At 42.2% G+C, this 20,731-nt stretch overlaps 2 long non-coding RNA genes across 2 annotated transcripts; one reads left to right on the forward strand and one right to left on the reverse strand.

Annotated features, from left to right (window-relative positions):
* Positions 1-2,479: 2,479 nt before the first annotated feature.
* On the forward strand, positions 2,480-2,858 carry LOC119650086. Its single transcript, XR_005249233.1, has 2 exons — positions 2,480-2,630; positions 2,719-2,858. It is a non-coding gene; the product is annotated as an uncharacterized LOC119650086 (long non-coding RNA).
* A 12,984-nt stretch (positions 2,859-15,842) lies between these two features.
* On the reverse strand, positions 15,843-20,334 carry LOC119649502. Its single transcript, XR_005249142.1, has 4 exons — positions 20,193-20,334; positions 19,729-20,019; positions 16,041-16,166; positions 15,843-15,976 (listed from the first exon to the last, which is right to left on the reverse strand). It is a non-coding gene; the product is annotated as an uncharacterized LOC119649502 (long non-coding RNA).
* Between the last annotated feature and the right edge of the window lie 397 nt (positions 20,335-20,731).

The raw sequence follows: 20,731 nt of genomic DNA on the forward strand, positions 1-20,731 counted from the left end.
ACATCGCGGGGCGGAGTCAGCTCACTCTAGCTTAATCCCATTTCTTCTATACGCGGTGGACGTGACTGTGCTTTGCTCTTTTCATCTGCCTTTCGCAATTTATCTTGAATAGATGCGATCATGGAGTTGACCGCATCCCAATTCTCTCGTTTTGCTAGCATTTTCGCCAACAGATTTTCTGGTACCAGCACCTCTCCTAGAGTCTCCTCTAGGTTCCTCCTTTCTTCCACAAATCTCGAACAGTGGAAGAATACGTACTCTGAGTCCTCTGGTACTCCATCACAATTTGGACAGTCGGGTGAGGTCTCCAATTTAAACCTGGTATTGGAGATATCCTCCGTGCCCCGTGAGAAACTGGGTGAGATTATAATTAATCTCACCGTGTCGTCTCTCCAGCCATTCCTTGATGACAGAAATGAGCCTGTGAGTCCACCGACCCTTACCCGAGCATTCTCACCGCTCTTGCCATCTACTTATGGATCTCTCCCTCTCAGCGTTCTTTGTCTGCAATAAGGGAGAGATTGGCTTCGCATGGTATACATTCGCCATCTCATCTGCCAAGATGTCAATCGACATCATTCCAGAGATAACGAAAGCTGCATTATCTGAGACAGTCCTTAAGGCAGAGCATACCCTCAGAGCTGTCCACCTGTAGACTGCATTCAGTTTGCTAGTATTAACTGACATCCGCAACGCCTTGCTCCAAACTGGAGTCGCATAAAGCATGATTGAGGTCACTACCCTGGCTATAAGCAACCTAGAGGTATGCCGTGGCCCTCCCATGTTCGGCATCATCCTCACCAGGACCATACTGGCAGTGGATGATTTATCACAAACATACTGTACGTGTTGCTTATAGCTGAGCTTCCTGTCTATCACCACCCCCAAGTAATACAGGCGTAATTTCTCTTCCGGCGCTTCGTGATGAGGACTGCTTCTGTTTTTTCCTTCGCAAGTGTCAGACTAGACTTCTCTAACCAGCATTTGACAGCACTGATTGCCTCGCTTAAGTATAATTCAGCATATTCTTGCGACAACAACCAGCACTATGTCGTCAGCGTAACCCACCACTGTGGCTTCCTCCGGAAGGGGAAGATTAAGTATATCATTGTACATGATGTTCCACAGTAGTGGGCCCAATACGGAGCCCTGTGGGACACCCGCGGAAACGACGAACTCCTTGCAGACCAGCCTGAAATCTTTTTTGGTTTCGCGCATGATAGCTCTTTGCCCTGAGGCTCGACACATGTCTGGTGATCGCTGTGGGTGTAGCGTTCGCTGACGCACCAGGACATACCACGCGCCAGCGAAAGGCTGACAAAGGTCAAGTCTACAACTGAGCCTGACCCCCCTTTCTGGAAGGTGTTTACAGCACCTTCGTTAGGCAAAACCATGTCCATCTACGCGAAAGCTTCTATTAAACTGCGCCCCCTAGCAGTCTGTCTGTCACAAGCACTTTTCTCAGAAACGGCTATACCGATTGCCACGAAATTTGGTGAGAAGGTGGGAACTATGGACCTCCAGACATGCAGTGATTGATATCCTCCTACGTTGAGATTTAGGGGGGGGGGTCCCCATACATGCAAAAGGGGGGTGTAACATTTTTTCTACCGAATATAGTCACGTTGGGTATCAAATGAAAGGTCTCGATTAATACTTTTCGAAGCCGGTATTAGTTTTGAGGTTAGTTGGAAAGGCACGGAGTACGAGGGGTGGAAAGTGATGATTTCTTTAACGGACCCATTCTCAGAAACTACCCAACCGAAAAATCTGAAAAAAATCATGAAGCTGCCTATAGATGGACGAAAATTAAGTTAATAATAGTATATTACAATGTTTTTGGGGAAATTAAATAAAACCCCCCTTAAGTTTATCCCAGAGTTATAAAAGTTGGTAGTAGCATAGAATATAAAATTCCCCCAGGTTTGATCAAAATCATACTATTACTAACAAAGTTACAGTAGCTCGAAGTTTACTTTGCCGTGTAAATTTACGGCAACTATTATAAATATCAATATCACAGGAAAGTTAGTAGTCTAACATGCTAAATTCATATACATAACGGGCTACGGACAAATGGGATAGTTCTGCACTTCAATAAACACACAGAAGAAACAAACAAAACCTTTCATACCTGAAGCGCTGAGGTTCCGGTTTCCCGACTTGTTTTTCCCTTTTCTCGGATTAGTCAACAAGCTTTGAATATATTATGATGACAATGATGGTTCTCCTGTTGTAGTGACTACGAATTTATCTTTCAAACTCCCCCCGACACCCAGAATAGATCCTGTCTCTATTGTTCACAAAAACATGTGTCCCCTAAAAGCACTTTAATATGCCAGCATGCGATAATTGCTTCCATGCAAAATGGTATTTCCGTGAGTAACTAGCTTAACTTTCAAATCTTATACTTTCAATTAAAACTAATAATAAGATTAAATACGGTGGCATAGCTGATACAGCGCATCTAAAAGATTTCCGCATGTTAAGTGAAGTCTAGAGTATAAAACTCGATGTTCCAACTTACAACAGCTCAAGTTTAGTTCACAACACAGACCACAGTATCAGGAGAATCATGAAATTTCTTGGAATGCTTATGGCAGGTGCAGTAGCATTGTTTGCTCTTGCAGGTAATTTTGTCGGTTCTATGTAAAATAAAACTTTATCTAACGTTTTCTGAGTATGAAACCTTTCTAACCTTAACAACTTTTAACCCAGGAATGGCCGCTGCCCGAGCAATGCCTGCACCAGAGCCTACACCTAATCCAATGGCTGAACCAGGAACATACGATGGCTAATAAAAGACTCTATTGTACATACTTTCTCGAAAATGAAAGATGTTGACTTCTACATAGAAACTGGTGTATATTTTTACAATGATAATTTTTAGGAAGTTCTAAGTTAATATATTACATATATGAGTAGCTTTGCAGCGGGAGCTCCTATAATGAACCACATGATTGCTAGGGTTCAAAACAAAACCGGTTCATTGTCCGTCTGTCTATTCCACACACTATTCACATAAACGGTTACACCTACTCTTATGAAATTTGGTGGTAATAATTATTCCATGTTGAACTTAAAGGGAGAAAGAGTAGTTGTGGTAGTAGCAGAAGTGTCATGCGTTTTTTCACCGTATATACTCATGGGTGGTGTGAAATGAAAGGTCTCGATTAGTCCAGATGTTAGTAGTTGTAAAGGGGAGGAGAACAGGGCCAGAAAAGGATCAATTACTTTAAAGACCCGTTCTCCGAAATCATTATCATCATCCACGGTGCAACAAGCAGTATTCGGTCTAGGCCTGCCTTAATATGGAACTTCAGATATCCCGGTTTAGCGACGAGGTCCACCAATACGATATCCCGAAAACCTGTCTGGCATCCTGACCTACGCCGTCGCTCCATCTCAGGCAGGATCTGCCTCGTCTTCTTTTCCTTCGTTCTTCTCGTCTCCGAAATTACCCAACTGAAGAATGTGAGAAACAATTATGATGATTTGCGCACATGATATCTAGGCCTCACAATACTCTCATTGTGATATCCGTTCAAAGTAAAGGTAATAATAGTATATTATTACATTTTGAAAATTTACTTCACACCCCCTTAAGTTCATCATAGACTCGTAAAAAATTGCAATTAATATAAAGCATCACACTGGAAAGTTTAATGGTAATCCTACTATTATTGACAAGGTTTTAAAAAAGGCAAAAAGATGGCTGACGCTTTCGTCCAGGGCAGAGGCAACGCATCAGACGCTGCCTCAGCTCTGCCCTAGGAGCCATGCAATAGTTGCATCTGCACTAATCGCGAACTTACTTCTATTTAGTCAACCTGGAAAGTGAACAGCGAATGAGCCAGGGGCAGCCAGTTTAGCTAAGTGCCCTTAATATACCCCCAGTCAGCCTACTTGAAATAGTTTAGATCGTCTAGCACACCCAGCTGCTCTCAAGATACAATCATTCTAGCTATTTCCCCCGTTTGCAAAGTTTTCTCGTTTGTAGGCAAGACGACTCGATGTCGAAATTTCCTAGTCTAATGGAGATGGACTCATGCATGTGGTTCTCATTTACCCACCAGTCCATCCCTATCACCAAAGCAAAACTACTGTCAGGGTTACGATTGAATTTAGCCCTCTACATCGAAAGACAAGCACGTATTCAATGTTAGCCTGTACGATGTACATCTCCGCAAAGGTTTTGGGTAGGATTTAGCTGCTGATATTTGTCACTTGGCTTCCCACTCAAAGACCTCTCGTTGAAATCACCAGCAATTGTTCTTAGACTTTGATACAAATATCGCAGACAACATTTTATTTATGAATAGTGTACATCAAATACTGATGTGGGGACGAGAAGATGAATCCAAAAGTGATGAAAAGTCTAATTAACTGTTTGCACCTTTTACGGGGTGGGTTTGATGAATCGGATGATGAGCTGAAGTAACCTAAAGACACCGTTTATGCATCATTTATGGACAAGTTGAAGATAGGAATGTGAGTTGGGTGGACGTTAGGGAGCAGGTTTCTTGGAATCGGAAATCATTTTGGGAATCATCTTCATTCTGTTGTGGAGGTTTAAACGCATCGGGATATTGAAGGACTATGTTTGGGTTATTGTGCGGCACAGGTTTAGGAATGCCCATTGTGGATAGCGAGAAGAAGCTTTCGGAAGGGATAGGTCCTTATGGACTATTATATGATGTGGATAGCCATCATGTATAATGGCGTGCTTGCTCTTCCCGTCCCAGAGGGAACTACGATTGTCGGCTTTGCTGATGACCTAGCTGTGGTTGTTGCAGCAAAACACCCAGAAGATGTGGAGGTTTACGCAACGGAAACAGTGAGAGTGGTAAAGTCCTGGCTAGAAAAGGGCGGGCTGACCTTGGCGGACGCGAAAACGGAAGCGGTCTTGATAACGAAACGCAGGAAAAATAATACTGTAAAAGTGGAGGTCGGTGGACATACGGTCGTATCAAAGCCGGCTATCAAATACCTGGGGGTAATAATTGACACCAAATTGAGTTTTAGGGAGCACCTAGAGTATGCATGCCAAAAGGCAGCCAGTGCCACCACGGCACTTGCAAAAATGTTGCCAAATATTGGTGGGCCGAAACATTGCCGGAGGTTGGTGCTAGCCGGAGTGGTGCGCTCCATCCTGCTCTACTCGTCGCCTGTGTGGGCAGAGGCGCTTGCAAACTCTCAGAGACGGAAGCAGGTGAACTCGGTTTACCGGCGGATGGCTTTGAGGGTTTGCAGTGCTTTTAGAACCACATCAGATGAGGCAGTATTGGTGGTGGCAGGCATGATCCCGGTTGACATTCTGGCCAAAGAAATGAGTGTCCTGTACAATGCAAGACATATGGAGGGGCATGCACAGCGTAGAAATGCGGCAAGGTCAGAGTCGCTTGATCTCTGGCAACGCAGATGGGACGAGTCTGCGAAAGGTCGGTGGACGCACAGGCTCATTCCCAACATTAGGGTGTGGCTTGAGCGAAAACATGGGGATACCAACTACCACATTACCCAGTTCCTCACGGGACACGGTGGTTGCTACAGGCAGTATCTGCACCGCTTTGGGTTGGATGATTTTCCGAACAGTCCCAGATGCGATGGCATACCGGAGGATCCAGAGCATGTGATGTTTCACTGCCCATGATTTGCGATGGAGAGAAGGAGCTTAAACCAGGTGCTGGGCAGGAGAGGACCCCGGAGAGCTTGGTTACTGAGATGCTGGAGTCCGAGGAGAAGTGGCTTGCGGTTAGCTCCGCAATCATTCAAATGCAGGAGGAGTTGCTGAAAGAACAAAGAAGGAGGAAAGCTGCAAATAGGAGAAGGATGAGTGTCCCGCGGGGCTGGGGCTGGAGAGACCGGGGGTGGTTTTTAGTGGGTGTGAATCCCACACGCGCCCGCTGTTGTTCCGCCGTTCGGGCGGCGGACGTGTCTTTCTAAGATTTTCCACCTCCGTGTACGCACAAAAAAAAAAAAATGATGTGGATAGCTGCTGCTAAACTTCAGTCTGCAATTGCCACCCGTCAAAGAGGTGGGCTATTGTTGATCTCTCGCGATTAATTCTGAGCAGGATATCGGTTTTAAAAATAAGATCGAGTGACCTGTTCGGCAGATGAACTGGAAGTCTGCGATTGAGTTATTACTATTTCAGTTAAACATTCTACTAATTTGCTCACTAACTGGACCCAAATAAACTTTCAGAGGAATTTTATTGTGTGAATATTGTTGTTAGTAGTTATTTACATTTACATTTATGAATTAAAAACACTCTAAATAAAATCTATACTATTGAATTTGTTACTAATATTTAATTAACCTTACAAGCCGATGGCTCGAAGATTTTTGCCAAGATTGAATGGACGGAGATAGTTGTAGTTATCGGGAAAGAAAAAATGTTCATTTTTCTTAGCAACGCGTGTGATTTAAGCACACTTCCACTCGCGGGTCTGGTAGTTGTATGCCATGGTCACTGATGCCAGGGATGACTTCTTAGTTGGAGTTATGTTGATGTCGTTGCCGATCAAGACGTGGTCAAGGTGAGAACGGCAGCTCCACACATTATATTTAGGGAGCGCAAAGCTGAAATGGGGAACGTTACGTGCAGAAAGACTTGTCATCAGCTAGCGATGTAGCTGCTGACCACTCTTGTTATACAGGATTCAAACAATTAGGGCCCACGATGTTCCGTAAGCATGATTAATCCACGCAAAGGAACTGATGGTGAAGAGGTCATTAGGATCAAAAGTTCGCTTGGGGCAATAATCGGAAATGGTGTTATAATAATACCTTGACTTTTGTCCTTACAAAACCGGCTATAGCACTATTACTTTTCCTGTACGGTTTGTTTTACCATACCATACCCTGCTATACGCACGCACTCTAGCACTACCGTCATTTCGGTGAGGTTTACTGATGGTAATTTCCTTGTCCCTACGGGGATTACATTGATATCGAACTTTGGAATATTCTGTAATAACAGGTCTTAAACTTCCTCGCAGTCGCGGATTGGTTTGTATTAAACTCATATTCTTTCAAGGAAACAGGCCAAACCAGATTCTCGCATTCGACTGTTATCTCCCACTTTAACCTCAGCTTGCTTAACCAACATTATACTTCTCACGCAGCCACGGAAAATACCCACTGATTTCTTGTTTGATCTACATATTTAGCTGCCAGATCCGATTTCTGTTTTCACCTGATGCGGCTGACACTGCAGTCCGTGTCAGTCAATTCGATTTTAGCGATGTTATCTTTAAAGAATGTCGTCATGGCAGATTCGCTCGTTTTTGGAAATAATTATTCTCTTCAGACAGATCATCTTTTTGTCCATTTCCAGTTTAACTTACTTTTACCTGGTCTTCCAGCTGTTGGATTTTTCCTCTTTTACAAGTACTGCGAGTATATTCCACAGGTATTTTGTCCTGCTGACCCATTCGTCGTTGAAGAAACTAGTAAAAAATTCTTTCTTTCTTTTTTCGAATACCTTATCTTAAGGCGGTGCCACCTGATTTTACCACGGAACTTTTCTTCTCAATGGTTAGGCATTTTTTCTCCCACGGTCTTTACATGGAATAACATAATACTCTTACCTAAAACCATATGTTCGATGTATATTCTGCTCCTCCTTTATACGCTTAGTCCTTTTCTTTTTGTGTCCAACAAAACGAACGTCGGCTGGCAGGAAACATCGCAGCCCAAATTGGCGACCTCACATGTTTCGAACTTTTCGGAAAGAAACCGTGTGGGTCACATTTTTACCTCACGACTATCTCCTGTGGTATTGAACAATGCAGAAGCAAAAAATTCCAACTACAGGGCACTGCAGTTGCTGGATATGCACGACTGGAAATGCACTTGCCCACTTCGGAAAACGTCGTTATCATCAAATGCGCATTTCAGTAGCCACCCGCTTTCCTCTTCAGTACAGTCTAACCCAATTGCGAGAATGGGTACCAATGACATTTCATGTTCCTCACGCACCTCTTCAGAAAAACCCTAAAATCTGAGCGAGTGGTTGAAGATCTTTTCACTTTATAGCTTGATTTATTTCAGAAAGAAAACATTTCTCATCAGCGATAATTTTATATAAATGGCTTTGTTTAGTAGTCATTAACGCTTGCTGAAGTATTTGTCATAAACTGCTCTAGGTAAAGGTTCTGGCTGAGATATTGCGTTAGCTGAAGGTTTTGGTGCAGCCATTACTCGAGTGACTGTTATTCCTAAGTTTAGATAGGGATGAACGATACAAAACTTCCAGTACCACAAACTGTTCTTAAATGCTTACCTGTGAGGCCAAGCACTACCACTAAAATTGATACAAATACTCCGAAATACCTCATGCTTTTCCTCGTAATCTAAATAGCTGTATTAACGGAAAATTGTACATCAGCACCTTTTTATATTTGGGGCTTCGTGTGATATGGCAATTTTCAGATACATCAATTATGCTGCAATAACTAATTTTACTGTTAGCTAGTGTAAACGTATTATAATTTGTACCAATGTGTAATATATTTTTCCTTGTCGATTATCTACAACTAATCATTCGTAGAAAATGAGTTATTTATGTGAAATACAACTATGCATGGAAATATTTTCGGTTTAATCGTTAGCTCTTATTGAAACGAATCTCGTATGCCCCAGCGTCATAAGCGATTTTTCCATGCCCACACCAATAGTGCGGGACCAATGGACTAGGACACACAGAGGGAAGTTGCTGGTAGTAATGATCCTTTCCTATTCCCGAATAGCCATTAGCCTAATGATGAACTAACGTCTGCGGGAACGGTGACAATTCCGCATGATACGGACTAAGTGTGCATCTTCAAAGAAAATAATTTCGCTTCAAGGTAGCTTGAGTCTGAACATAAGGCGGCGATTTTCAATTGGACGTAATTCGCACTCATAACGTGCTCCCGATTATATTGTATATAAAGAAGCGATTACCAGCTGCAGCTACTTTTGGTCATGCAGCACCCAGAGCAGAAGTAAAGCAGCGTCTGGTGAGTTTTCTCTGCCGGGACAAAAGCATCAATCGTGATTTCTGACTTTCTAATGCTCTAACGCTCTAGAGTATCATCTCGTTTAAACGGTTATCGTTAATGTTACAGCTGAATCCGCTCGAATTTTTATTTTTGCCAAGGCTACAAGTATGTTCAAAGTTATGTTAAGTCGGTTAAGCTGGTGGTGCAGCCTCAGTAGGTCTCATTCTTGGCTAGCACTTGATACAAGCTGAATACAAGCTTCCAAAGGGTTCATGTGAACCCGTGCGTACATGTGTCGGAGGAGGAGGATGCAGAGTAAAAACCAGTATATTCTGTTGTAAGTGCGTGGACCCGTCAGATCGCCTACAAGCGCTAGCAAACCTACATAAACTAAGCCAAACACCCTATCCACACGTTTGCGTTTGGAACTGTTTCCTTAAGTTTAGCAAACAAGTGGGCCCATGTATTTACGAATGAGTGGAGGTAACAATTCTGCAGCAACTGCGAAGTTTGCACGCAAAAGTTTCGAAGAGACCATTTAAAGCTCTATTCATACTTACCGGCATGGAGCGTGTCAGAGACAGCACAAACCAAAATATTCATTCAGGAGACATATGAGAGGCTCCCCGTGTGTCGGATCCGAGGAATGTATTTTTTCTGGCACCACTTGTATCTATGTTGGATATAGTATAGAGTGTTTTTGCAAAGTGATTTTTCGATATTCCGACCCGCTAGGAAATTACGGCGCTAAACGGGTAGAGTGTCATATATATGTCAGTTTTATGTCAATCGCCATAATGAGTTTCCAGATCCGATCAATGTTAAAATGGGTTTTCTACAAGAACAAGAATTGTAGCCAACGTTTTACGAAGAATTCGAAGCTTTATGAACTAAGTGCAGCAAATTAGTGGTCAGTTAAGATTTTATAGTTAATGATCACAAAAGCAAAACCTTATTAAAATCGATGCACTGCCTGTCTGTCTGTCTGTCACAGCACTTTTCCTCAAAACGGCTAAACCGATCCAAACGAAATTTTGTGGACAGATGGGAACTATGAAATCCCATTCGTATAGCGAGTGGCATAAATTTAGGTAGAGTTTAAAGCGGGGCTCCCTATACATGAAATATAGTGTAGGCTGTCAACTAAAAGGCCCCAATTAGTGCTCTCTGTAACTGATATTAGTTTTGTCGTGAATTGCAAAGTGCGCGAATAAGGAGTCAAAATGTACGCATTTAAAGTGAGACAGGACTCATTTTCGGCAACTACCTAGCCTAAAAATCCGAAAAAATCTGGGTGGTTCGCTTGGATGAAATCTAGGCCTCAAAATATGTCCCATTCCGATATCTGCTCAAATAAACTTCCTAACAGTATATTATCAAATTTTAAAAATTTTCTGGAAAGCCCCCTTAGATTCATCCTAGGACTTCCTATCAGCATAGAGGACAATATTTTGTATACACGCGCCAAATTTCATGGAAATCTCGCCATTAACACCAAAGTTATAGCAGTTCAAACTTGGCAATTTCGCGCGAATTAACTGCTTCCAAAGCCATACAAATAAGATACTGAGGTTATAATTAACGGGAATAATTGACATTCGCGTGAAATATTAAAGTCGCATTTATTAAAAATCTACCTCTACGCAAAACCCTTTATACCTGAAGCGTAGAGTTTCCGGTTTCCCGACTTGTTTAAGGTTTAGTGTGAAACCCCCCCCCCCCCCCATTTATTCGGGAACGGCAAGACCGATTGTCAGGAAAATTGACGAGAGCGTGAGGTCTGTAGTTCCCTATATATATAGTAAGTGGCGCTATTTTGTATTGAATTTAAGGGCGGCTCCCCATACACATGAATGGAGGGAGCAAAAGTGTTTGTTACAGAGTGTAGCCATGTGGGTTATAAAATGAAAGGACTCAATTAGTACTTTTTGCAACTGGTCCCATATTTGATGTCGAGTGAAACATAGGGAAGTGACGGCTCAAAATATAACCACCAAAAAGTGTAACAGGTCTCACCCTTCGAACCTGTCCAACCGAAAAATCTACAAAAAATCACAGCGGGGGATCTCTACGAAATTTAGGCCTCAAAGTACATCCTGTTCCGATATCTGTACAAATAAAGTTAATAATAGTATATTTCAACATTTTATAAATTTACTCGGGAACCCTCCTTATGTCCACCGCAAAAATACAAAATTTGGCATGGGTATGACATGGGGATAACATAATGCACAATTTAGTCAAGCTTGATCAAAATCCAACTATTATTAACAAAGTTATAGAGGGTGAAACTTTGACAGTTTTCGCAGGAGCATGTGATTTATTGTTCTCTTTGCATGCAGCAAGTGGCGCCATTTTGTGTCAAGTTTAAGAGGGAGCTCCCCATACATGTGAATGGAGGGCCCAACATTTTTTTCATAAAATGTAGCCGTGTGGTTAACAAATGAAAGAGCTCAATTAGTTACTTTTGAAACTGATTCCATATTAGATATCGGTTGAAACATGGGGGAGTAAAGGCTCAAAAAGTGTAACATTTCTCGTTGTCAGAACCTATCCAACTGAAAAATCTGAAAAAAATCACAGTGATGAATCTCTACGAAATCTAGGCCTCAAGATACATCCGATTCCGATATCTACACAAATAAAGTTAATGACAGTATATTTCCACATTTTGGAAATTTACCCAATGACCCTCTTTATGCCCATCCTAGAAGTTCAATTTGGCATGGGTGCAAGGGATAACATAAGGCACAATTTAGTCAAGTTTGAAGAAAATCCAACTATTATTAACCAAGCTATAGAGGCTGAAACTTTGCCGGTTGCTGTGAATTTCGTTCATTCTACAACATGTATGACGTCATCATCCAGTATCAATTCGTCAATATCACAACAAAGTCAGTTGATATCAATGGCGTTTCACAAAGAAACATTTTATTTTAATTAATTTTTTTTTATTAATTACACAGTACAGTACACAGTACAGTATTCGGAAATAGGCAGTTTGTTTGTTTAGGATGATAATATCTATGGCTGCAATATGTACGTATGTCTTGTAGTTTAGAAAGATATGAAGGAATATGTTGGATTTGTAGCTATATACGGATAGAAAAATATGCGTAGGAGTTTCTCACTTAAGAGGGTCATCCCGTGTGTCAGATTTGCGGAATCGATTTTTTTTTGCATCAATTGTATCTAGATATAGTGTAGAATATATGGGCAAAGTGATTTTTTGATATTCGGAGTCGTTCGGAGATTATAGTGTTAAACACGTGATAAGTCACTTGCCAGATTTATGTCGATTGCCGTAATAAAGCTCGTATTTATCCTTCCGAATGATGCTCGAATGACTTCACTAAAAGGACAAAAATTGAAGCCAAGGCTGTTCATGTGTTTCTTCAACAAACCTAAAGTTTATGGATTAGGTATAGTATATTAATGGTCAGTTAAAGTTTTATGGGTAAAAATGGAATTCTACTTTTTAAATGCGTTTTTCTCGAAACTGCATGTTGAAAATCGGCTGCCACCATAGCCAAAAATCTATCCAGCGAAATTTTTTGAAATTTTCAGGACTTATTCAGAACATATTTCTACGGTCCGCAAACTAGGATAATTGCGATTCGTTCAGTAGGTTTTTTTATTCATTGAAGAAACCGTGAAAAAACGTCAAAATTCATAAAAAAAAGTTTAACACGGCACCAAAAATTTAGCTTTGAATATTTTTTAATAATGCTAGTTTACGGACTGTAGTAAAGTCTGTACGTTAAAATGCCGTGTATTTTTTTCTCTAAGATGATCACAGCGCCCTCTAGCGTGGCAGCATAAAAACACCTTTTTTTGGAGATGGGTCTATAAATTGCTCTGTATTTCAATAACCAGCTATGCAATCAGGGTGGAAAAATTACTATGCACGCCCAAGATATTGGTAAATCTATGGTAAAAAATTCGTATTCGTATCTTTATCCAGTTCTTCACAAAAAATTTCTAAAAAAAGCCAAAACAAAAACGGCCTTCACAAGAAATGACCCCCTTAAAATGAATACAAAATCTTTATACCCGAAGCGCCAGCTTCCGGTATTCCGGCTTGTTTATATATTAGAGAAGTCATGAGGAACACCAAAAAGTTACCAAAAAAGTTTACAAAGGCACCAACAATTTACAGTTTGATATTTTTTCATAATCCTAGTGTGCAAACATACTCCACACCTTAAACTGACAATCGTGCCAATCAATGCTTCGCTGTCCACTCTCAATATGAAAAACTAAACGTAGTTTAGCCCGTGTCTGGATAGCTGAGATTGCGGTTCAAATTTCACTGGTGGTAGTGGGGTTTTCTATCGTGATTTGAGGTCAAATACCAGTAGGCTCTGCTATGAATAAGTACCTGAGTCAAATCAGGGTAATAATCTCAGGCGAGCGCAATGGTGACCTCATTGCCTCCTATAGGGTACTGTAATCCTGTATTATACCGTTAAGGTCTTGAGTTAAGTGCTCTAAAACACTTCAACACGATCCAGTTGGATTGTTGCGCCAACGTTTATAAACGTAGAAAAATCAATTGAGAACAATTTGCACTATTGCCATAAAAATGCACCAGGCGCACAGAAAAGTATTCGTCGAATCCTGTAGTCATCCACAGATATGACGGAAGTGTATTCATACTTACAGGGTGTTTACAGCAGATAGCGCATCCAACAGAGCAAAAATATTCTTTTCAATCATTCTAACGTGTACTGGGCAGTGTCGTTTACAAGCAATAAGCATAACGTATCAGCCTCCGACACTCAGGGGTCTTTAACGATCCTTTGCGGGCCTCCCCAAGGTGCATAATACCTGCGTCCTAGGTAGTAGTCTCGAGAAACTTTCTCAGTAAAGAGCGAACTGTTAATGATCGATACATGCTGGGATACACTGGGAGTCCCCGGAACCGTCTACAACTCCGTCAATGGGGTGATGTGAGCCTAGCTCTACCAAGGTGGTAGGTCTGTCGTGTGTCAGGAGCCAGCCTCTTCGGGACCCTTGTCGGGGAGTGTGCATTGAACCCGTTATTAATAGACCACGATGCCCAGAGCGAGCACTGCTCTCTCCGTGAGTTCTGGGATCAGCTAATCGTAGGTCAGGCCTCAGGGAAATGGGGTAGGGGTTTTGTCCCGGGAACCCAGACGTGACTACGCAGTGCTATAGTTGCGGAAAGAGGCACAGTTGAAACTGTCGAAACTTACCAATGTTTTCGCACTGGCACAAACTGAACAAGAAAGACTTATTAAGAAATGCTCGTCAGTCCAGAAAAACGTCAGCAAAGGGCTAAAAAACGGGCGGATGGAGCTGGAGGACATAGGTGGATATGGAGAGTAGACAATATGGATATGGAGAGAGACAATAACAAACAACCGCGCCTCCCGATAAGAACACTACGAGTGCCAAACGGATCGCAGACAGCCCATTGCAGACCGAACTGTGGAAAAAACCATAGGAGAAGACTTCACTCAGGGACCCTCCAGGGCTCATAAAAAAAAGGTGAAGAGGGACAAGAGACAACAATACGCCGCGTCATCAGAAAAACCACTGTTTAAAATTAAGGTGGACACGAAAAACGAAGCGCCAAAAGAAAAGGTGGCGAGACTAGAGCGCGAAAAACTAAAGTAGTCATCCTGACTAAAAAGAGAATTCCGACCCTGACCCACATATTGTTCGGCGAGTCGATAATCGAGTCAAAACCAGCGAACTGACTCTTGATTCAAAGATGATCTTTTTTGAGCACATCAAAGCAGTGGCGAATAAGGCTGCAGCTGGAGTTTCGCCGCTAAGTAGGCTAATGGCAAACATTGGGGGTCCTAAATCTAGACGTCTCCTGATGAATTCATGCTCTTGGTAAGGAGATATATCGTAAGTATTTCGTGCAAGTATACAGACGGGGAGCTTTGGGGGCAGCGTCTGCCTACCGCACTGTCTCACCATTGCCCTTCTTGCTAAGGAGCGTCAAGCCATATACAAGCCCAAGGGATAAGAACCAAGGGAGGTGGTTTCTCGTGAAGAACGGCAACACACTCTAGACGGGTGGTAACTCGCTTGGCAAAATGAAACTAGAGGCAAATGGGCTCTGCGGTTCATCAACAACTTAGGTGCGTGGCTTAATCGGAAGCATGGTGAGACTGACTATTTCCTTACTCAGTTCGTAAGTGGGCATGGAGGTTTTCATGAATAAAGCTTAAGCCGGGGTCTTTACTCCACTTGAACTATTTGAAGGAGTAGCTGTAAGCTGCGGTAGTTCGTTACATCATTCACAACAGACGGAACTTTATCGGATGTTATACGACTCAGAATTGTGATAAAGTATTCTTTTAATTTCTTCAGCTGATCATCATCGTAGATGAATCGTTAGCACCCTCCTAGGACCGAGGAGTCTATGACCGCCTACAACGTTTTTCGTGTTGCTGTATACGATGGCGAATAAATTAATATATACGACGCACGTCACGTTGCACTTGTCGTACTTTTTTACGTTGATAGAGCTCCATCCATAATCAGTCCCTATCGAAAACGATATTGACGTTTTCGCATCAAAATAACCTCGAAACTTGCAAGTTTCTAGCCCGCAAGTTTATATCCTTTTTAGTCGCCTATTGCGACAAGCAGAGGATATTTGAATTGTGGTTTCAAACCCCAGATAAGTTCGAAATTGATTGATTTAATTTTGCTAAAGTTCTGTTTCTGGAGAATCGCTTTCTTCTCCTTTCGATGATCCTAGATGTATTACATCTAGGATACATCCTAGATGTAATACATCTAGGATCAGACAGAAAACTAATCACTGAGTTTAAGGGCTAGGAAAAAACGAAATGAAAGCAAAATCCGAAATCAGTGAACTATTGTTTTATTTAGCAGTTGCCAATCAGAAACGTCATCTGGGATAGTTGCATTCAGATGTGGGTCGTTTATTACGATCTTCGTTATTATGTTGAAATTTGACACATTCGAATATACTGGAACTGAAAAATGGTTTAAATGTCAATTAGTTAGACGCACTTTATACCAGAAACGCAAAAATTTTACTTTCGGAAGAAACAGCTACCACTAGGGCTGCAATGAAAAATACCAGATATTTCATAGTGTTCACCCCCTTCATAGTTAAAATTTAAATTTGCGATATTTTCCGAGCAAATTTTCCTCCTTTTATAGCTGCAACAATAGTGTAAAGTTAGGTATGCTAATTGTTCCAAATAGTGCAGCACATTCATTCGTTTCAGTCCATTTCGATAAATCCAAAGCGAGTGCGCGACCGACAGTCTTTCGCATGTTTGAGAGCCCAAGCCAGATTGGAAGCCCCATTCTAACACCTCCACTTAGAGTGTCTTTTGCTAATAGGCTCTTAATAACATCCGCCTAAAACATGCATTGCGGAATTAGTTTCGGATTTCAAAGAATGACGGCCTTGCCCATTTGAAGGCTATGTGTTCCACTGCAAAGACGATGTTTGAAATAGTGCATAAGAGATATTTGTTGGGCATCCCACACCTGCCATTCTCGTAACCCCACCAAATCTTTCCCTTCTTCCATCACTTCTTTGTTCTTACTTGTCTTCCGTGTTTAATCCCTCAACCACTGCGCCCTTTACGCCTCTTCTTGACTGCGCCGAATTTTTTGCCATTCCTCTCCTCACACCTTCCTTAGTTGAGTCCCTCATTGGTAATCTTGACACATTTCCTTCCTTCTGTGTAAGATCTTCATTGGCATCATCAAACGAGCTTCCCAAATGTATGGTTTCCTCTTCCGATATTACTTCAACTCAGACCCCTTTACACTTTTCAGGAACGAACGAAACATCAACAACTCCTGGGATAAGGACTGACCTCACGGCAACGGCAACCACATTTAACAATCGAAAACAGACTATGATTGGTTTCTTAGTTTCAGCAACTTAAACGATCTAAGACGAACATTCTGGGCCTAAGCGAAGTCAGATGGCGGGATTCTGGAGAGCACTCCTCTCCCTGTTACCACTCTAACAATGTGACAACGTGCTTATGTACTCTCGAAAGTCAAGTAGTAGCAGACGCGAATCCGGTGCCGGCTTGCTTCTGACTTCTATCACAAGGCCCGCTCTCTTACCTGGCAGCCGTCTGCCCGTCTGATAGACTTCTAACTGCAAGATTCCAGTCAAGGCTAAGGAGCATCACAATTGTACAATACTACGCACCAATGGGGACTTTCAGTATAGTGGAGAAGGATGCTTTCTATGAATAATTAAGTCCAGTTCAGGGAAGGCTAGGTGACTAATGATCTTGATGGGGGATCTGAATGCCAAGGCGGGATCTGACAACATCCTCCTCGGACATGTGATGGCGAAACACGCTCTTGGAAACCGTAATGGCAATGGTGAGAGGTTCGTGAATTTCTGCAGCAAGGTGGTCAAAGGGTAGTATAGGTCCCAGGGCGAAACGTGGATTGGTACCCACGATGGCGCATAAAACCTGGGAAATGCCTGCTCAACCAACAGCTCTACTACCAAACCCTATCTCCACTTCCACGTGGCGACGGCAAGTAGCTCTTTCTTAACGAATAGCTGCAGACGGAGATGGATGAAGGCGAGTCTCTCGCAACTAAAAACGGCACAAATTGTACCACCCGAATCTCCAGGTTGGGGGTTGGGTAGGGTTGACAACCCAACACGAAAAACAACTTATTACGAAACCACAACAGGAGCCTCGGACTGAACAGATTACATAACGACGAACCCAGCAACGACAAAAGAATAGCGATTTACGCATTTTCTCGTGGAACGTGCGCTCCCTGTACAGAGGTGAAGCTACTGAGCAGGTAGCCGATACCCTGTCGCAATATACAGCGTTACAGGAGATGCATTGGACTTGGACCGGTTTCCTGGAGAAGAGTCGCTACACCATGTATTATAGTGGCCATCCAGTAAACCACGTGTTGGGAGTAGGTTTCTTAGCCAGCCAAAAAAAGAAACCTGCTGTTATCGGCTTTGAAAACATAAGCGAAGGGCTCTGCACTCTGCGCTTGCGAGGTAAATTTAGATATATAAGACTCTTTAACGTTCACGCCGCGGAGACTGCAGAGTCGGAGAAGGATACCTTCTACAAGGCAGTAGAACGAACCCTCGAAACCTGTCCCAGATATGATATTAAAATCATACTTGGGGATTTTACCTGCGAAGTAGGGAAGGAGCCCGTATTCAGGCCCGGAGATAATCAAATCGAGTGGCTTTACACTGTTTGAGTCCATTGATCACCGAGATGACTTCTCTTGGTGACTAGCGATACCATCCACGAGAGGCGGAACTTCATCGGATGTGATACGGTTAAAAACAATGTTGGTGTTTCTTCCTCCCCTTCAGCAGCTGAATGAGGAGTCGTGCGTTAACGGGCCTCACAGGACATCGAAAAGTTTGCGAACACATAAAAGTTCTTTCGCAATAAGAAATTTACTTTAATCACGAGCCACACTACGTTGAACTTCCGGAAATTTCGTTCGGGATCGGAGCGCGTCCAAACCCTTCCATCCACGATTCCGCAGTCAATTCGATCTTTTAACGCCCTTTCGGGACGTAGCCCCCAATAAAAGAGCATTTTTGATGGTGGCACAATGCACAATGCTGGAGTGTTGCTGTCAAAATCCTTTAAGAACTGACTCCCAGCTCAAGAGAGAATGCCTTGCAATAGTCATCAGTACCAATCCGAAACCGGATTCTCGTCTTGCACCACTAGGCTTTCCAGAATACAAAAGCACATTCGCAGAAGAGAGAGAGAGAGGAGTATTCTCCAGAATAACACCATCTTACTTCATTTAGGCCCATAATGCCTAGCTTATATCGTTGGAATTCTGTATCGAGTTGAAGAAAGTGAATACTCTGGGGACCCTCGAGGAACGTGCGCATATTTCAGAAACCAATCATAATTCAAGTTTGTGTTTAATGATGTTAGGGAGTCCCAAGGCCCCCATCCATTTGATAACGGACCGGGCGAATCGGGTAGAAATTTTCTTCTAAACGTGATCTTGCGGTGTTTTTGGCGATTAAATTATTTGAAATAATTAGACAGTTTTTTTGCTTTTTTCGCTAGTATAATTTATTTTCCGGTTGGCTCAAGTGGTTAGAGCGCTGGGCGTAACGGAGTGTCGCGGATCAAATCCCACTGGTGCCACAGCCGACTCATTGGCGAATGAGTACCTGGGTCAAATCAGGGTAATAACCTCGTTACGGTCTTAAATAAAGTGTTTGTCAAGGTCCTGATCCGATATGGATCGTTGCGCCAACGATTATTATTATTAATTTATTTTATTCCCATAATATGACATGATACCAGGATATAGCAAAGCAGCGAAGTTAAGTAATTGAAAATTCTTCTTCTGTGGTATAGAAACAAGTTAAAAAGTAATATAGTAGTGTAATTGGAATTAATTAGAATAGTAGTATAGATTGGTATATATAGTACATTTTTAATAAAAAAATTATGAGCAGACGTGTGGCACTGATGAAGGGAATAAGTGGTTTCCGAAATATTGGTATATGCGAATAAAATAAACTATATTACCGAAGCAAAAACCGTCTAATTATTTCAAATAATTTTCTTCTGTTTCTGGCTGATAGAAGTCACTTTCTATTTGGCCCGGCCCGCCGTCAAGCAGACTCCCTCACATCCTTAAACACGAGCTTAGATTTGCCTCAACTGGCTTAGACCTGATTTGACTAGGCGGTTTTTGTCTTGAGTATAATACATACCAATGAATGCCGTGTTATTGTATATAAAGGAGAAACAAAAGCTAGTAACTATTTCACTCACGCTGATTCCAGGGCAGAGGTGAGGCAGCGTCTGATGAGGTGCCTCCACCCCGCTTTCGTAGTCATGAAGTTAGGCCCTATCCGAGGCGTTGGTGACGTTTCGGTAGAGCTAAAGTTTTGAAGCGTGTAGAGTGCTAGTCCACCAATTTCCACTCCCTTCTGATTCCCTTTACGGCAAGAAGGGAAGACTTTAAGTGTATTCCTAAACCGCAACTCACAAGGCACCGCCATCTAAAAAACCAACATTTAAATTCAGAAACAGCATTTGATGGAAATATAATGGTTTCGGAAGCCATAGGAAACTATGAACAATCAAAAATTCAGTTTTAATCTGAAAATGTATACAACTTCCGATATATGGAAGTATTTGCCAAACTATAATTTGGCAAAAAGCGCAAATTAACCATTTATTTTTCAGGAAGATAATGCTGGAATTCACATGCTTTCGACTTCCCAGGAAGTTCTCCGGAATTCGGAAATTATTGGGGTTAGCTTGCCCGAATTAAGACAATTTTAGAACAGAAATGAAGTATTAGGTTGTTGCATATGAAATGGCCGTTTTGACAATCAAGTGAAGTTAGTTGCGATTTTGGTGTATCAAACCACCACCAGTTGGCGCTGTTGGTGTTGCATATAGAAGCATAAATATTCCTACATTTAATCAAGGAGTCGTTTCCGTTTTGACCATCGTTGGGATAAGAAGGAATAGAAAGGAAAAAAAGGATGGAAAAGACCCAAGAACGTATACTTTTTGTGTGTGAGTTCAAACTCGGTCATAAAGCGGCGGAGGCGACCAAAACTATAAACAGCGCATTTGGAGCTTATACGGTAACCGAACGAACCACACGGCGGTGGTTCGAAAAATTCCGGTCAGGCGACGTAAACCTTCAAAGTGAGCCACGTGGATATCCAGGTCCATCGATTGACAACGACGAGCTACATT

This window comes from Hermetia illucens, chromosome 2, assembly GCF_905115235.1.
Source record: "Hermetia illucens chromosome 2, iHerIll2.2.curated.20191125, whole genome shotgun sequence".
NCBI classification, from domain to species: Eukaryota; Metazoa; Arthropoda; class Insecta; order Diptera; family Stratiomyidae; genus Hermetia; species Hermetia illucens.